Source organism: Cygnus atratus, chromosome 22 (assembly GCF_013377495.2).
Source record: "Cygnus atratus isolate AKBS03 ecotype Queensland, Australia chromosome 22, CAtr_DNAZoo_HiC_assembly, whole genome shotgun sequence".
Classification (NCBI taxonomy): domain Eukaryota; kingdom Metazoa; phylum Chordata; class Aves; order Anseriformes; family Anatidae; genus Cygnus; species Cygnus atratus.
Genome location: NC_066383.1, coordinates 4,864,224 through 4,867,548, shown reverse-complemented (window position 1 = coordinate 4,867,548; position 3,325 = coordinate 4,864,224).

Genomic DNA, 3,325 nt, shown 5'->3' with positions numbered 1-3,325 from the left:
TCAAGTTCTTGCTAGAGCTCGCCAAGGTTCCCATAGGAAGATGTCCAGCACTGTGGTCTAGGGGAGACTGGCTAACGCAGTCACAAAGCCCCTGGTAACTGCCCTCACCTGAGTCAAAATCCACTCCAATACGAAGTTTGCCAGGACCTGCTCTGTCTCCTGCCTTAAACATATCCAAGAGCACTGAGGGCAGCATCCGCAGTGCAGGGAAGCTGCTCCTCTTGGTCTGTGCCCGTGTCCTGACGAGGAAAAGGCTGGCCATCCTTGCCTACCTTCTCAGGGAGAAAGCGTTGAAAACTCATTGCAAAACAGTGACGATCCTGTAATGACAAGAGCTAGAAAAGGGGAAGAGTTTATCCCTCATTACTGTAACATGCAGGTAGTTTGGCAGTGCATGGTGACTGTTCTGGGACTAGGTACATGAACTGTATAATACTGCCAGTTTAAATGCACTAAAATGCACAAATTAATCACTACAACCATCCAGGCATGTTTTATCTGGTTCGAATGTTTACTTGCAGGTTAAGGGTAAATATTAACCTGCAAGGCTTTTCCTAGGAACAACTCTTTCAATTTAGAGCAATTGTTGCAACAATTCTTTCAACTGATTTAACTGAAGGAGGGACACAGAAAAGAGTGTTTGGATAGAAAGAATATGAGCGTTCTTCACCAGACTCTGCTGAGAACCTAGGAAAAATATTTGAGGTTGCAGTGTGCTGTTTGTATCAGAAGCAGAGCAGGTAATGGCACAGACCCCAGAGTCCAACTGCCATTGCCAGTGTCCATGAGCCATAAAGGACAGCCCGTGGAGAGTTAGGATGGAAAAGGTTTTTGTTGTGACGTGTTCAGGTAGCAGAATTGTAGGTTATACTGTGTCTGTAGGTGATAAATAGTTCCTATGAGTTCCCAGCCCCAGTCCCGCGTGTGACATATCCCCGTACTTAACTTGACATGTAGTAAGGGATGTCTTGAAGGTAGCTCTAGACTAGCTCCCTAGACTAGGAAATACTCAGAGCTGAGTTTGGGGTTGACTGAGAGCCTGCAACTGGTGTCAGTCCCCTTTGGCTCCTGCGTGATCTGGAGGAAATGCTCTAGTGATGTCCGCAGGTCCATAGCCCCAACATTTTGCAAACACTTTATCTAAAGATCAGATCCCTGGCAATAAAAATTCCAAAACTGTCATAGGCTTTGGTTTGAACATCCCAATAGTTTTATTAAGAATGTGTCCCTATCTTTTATGCTTGCTAATTTGCAAATTCAAACACTTTATTTCTGTGTTATCTTTGTGCAAAAGACTGGCAAATTTATGCCACAAAAATATTGCAAAAACATAAAGGTTCACAAGCAATTAGATTTTATTATTCCTGTTTATGCTCCTGAAGAATTGTTCATTTTAAAAACTTTATAGTCAATATGTATGAAGATAAAACAATGGTCTGCCTTGCTCTGGTGGCAGAAGTCAAGTGATTAAGTGAGCTGAATGAATTATTATGGAAGATCAGCTTTGGGAGCTACTTGCTTTGATGCTTGGCTGACTATCGCAGCCAATATCCACCCAGGGAGAGGCTCTGTCCCCACGTTATTTACCTTTCCCTCGCACTAGCTCGGATCATGCATCATTCTAGTTCAGAAGCACAGAATTGCATATGTGCTAGCAAAATTCAGCACAAACTTGCTGTTACCAGTGAGAGACCGTTTCAGTCTGTTCTCCAGACAGCCATCAAGCCTCGTTTGCAGGCTGTGCACTGTGGGTCATGATGGAAGCAAGGCTATGGATGCTATTCCGAAGGGTGCTGGCTGCCTTGAAATCATCCTTTCCCGAGCACATGGCCCCCAAGCAGCCTACATGGGCTTGGAACAAGGGGGCAGCATTTCAAAAGGGGGCAGTGAACAGGGGAGCAAGGTTTTTTGGATTTTAGAGCCTCCAACATCTCCTCTGGGTGTGAGGGCAGATCTGGCAGGTGAGGGGATTTGCAAATAGAGCCTGTGGGGAGAAAAAGCCAAGGAACTGGACCCAGAAGCCTGAATTTTCAGGAAACCACAAAATTGCTGGGGGTAAAAGAGGGAGAAGACCTCGATTTTTCTCATGCTGGCTGATCTGGGGGTCTCCTAGGGATGGCGAGCTGACGGCTGGCCCTCGGTCCAAGCTGAGGATGGTCTGAGCAGAGGGAGCCCTGAGCTCAGCCCGTGCTTCCAGGCTGTGAAACTCTTCCTGATGCCTCCAGGGCTTCCCTGCCTGTCCTCCCCCTGCTTAGGGTTCACTGCCACGAGGTTTATTGCTGCAGCCCCGCTGCCAGTCCTGCGGGCTGCCTCCGGTACGTTCCTCAGCATCATGGAGTCCAGGAGTGCAGAGCGTGCTCAAAACTCGCTCTTCTCATGCTTAAGTGGTGGAACCGAGATGTTCGCAGCAATTTTAGGACAGGAAGAAGATTTCTCTTTGATTGCTTTTTAATCACAGTAATAACAGTAATGGAGGCAGTGAATGGAATTGATGGGAAGGAGCTGAGCTCGGTTCTCTGCTAACTCCCATGTGGGGTAAACAAGGAGGATTTACTGGCTTCTCGAGTGAATCCGCAGTACCCTCGCTGTCCAGGGATGGCTGGCAGCAATATTCAGCTGGTACCCAGCGCCTGGGAGAAGGAATATTCCAGACATCCTCTGGAAGCTGTCTGCCTCAGTGTCTCAGGTAAATGAGCAAACCTTGCCTGCCTCTCTTCTCATCCCCACAGATACTCACGCACACAGTCTGCACCTAGCAGCACACGGGGGATTTATCCTCTCGCTCATAGACAAGAGAAGCCACCACATGGACCAGAAATGGGAGAGGTCGGCAGCTCTCCTTGCAGAGACCAGGCTGCACATGTGAGCCAGCACCTTCCTCTGGTGGGAACAGGCAAGGCTGGGGGGGGAGAGGCACCAAAACCCTGAACAGCCACAGACTGAGGGCTTGTAGAGATGCTCGCTGCAGGGAAGGACTCACGTGGGAGCAGTGTGTGGGAGCTGATCTAGCTGGGCACCTGCAGGCTGCTCTCAGGGCGGTGCACTAGCAACGTGTCCACCAGCCCAGTTCGGACCTCAAGGATGTGGGCATTTTCACTGATGTAACCCTGACTCAAAACACCCAGGAAGCAGTGAAAACCAAGCCTCTGGAAACTGGGAGAATGTTTGTTTTCTTTCTTTCTTTTTTTTCTTTTTTTTTTTCCAACCCCCTTGCTCCTATAAAGAATATTTGGAAGCGACTTAAACTCATTGAGGCTGTTACAAGCATGCCAACACCAAAGACAGAGAGAGACGTTGTCCCCAGGGGTTTTTGTCAGACATGGAG